The following is a 260-nucleotide window of genomic DNA, read 5'->3' as shown; positions in this document are numbered from 1 at the left end:
GGTCGGTAAAGTTGTTAAATTGGAATCGTTTTGTTTTCAGCTCCTACAATGCTTTAGATGGCGAGAAATTACAGCAATCTAGGGCCGACATCGTTGAATCTTTGCGTGTAGTGAGAGCTGCCAATCGATTCTTGAGGCCAATTCGGTTACGTTCGGTGGATTTTGACTCTGACGATAAGGAAAATATACCGCTTTCCACGCACAATGCTAACGAAATTTCACTACCCGTCAATACTCTCACCAATACGGATACTATTAAC

This window comes from Plasmopara halstedii (assembly GCF_900000015.1).
Source record: "Plasmopara halstedii genome assembly, contig: Scaffold_410, whole genome shotgun sequence".
In the NCBI taxonomy this organism is placed as follows: Eukaryota; Oomycota; class Peronosporomycetes; order Peronosporales; family Peronosporaceae; genus Plasmopara; species Plasmopara halstedii.
Note: the sequence above shows the minus strand (reverse complement) of the source record.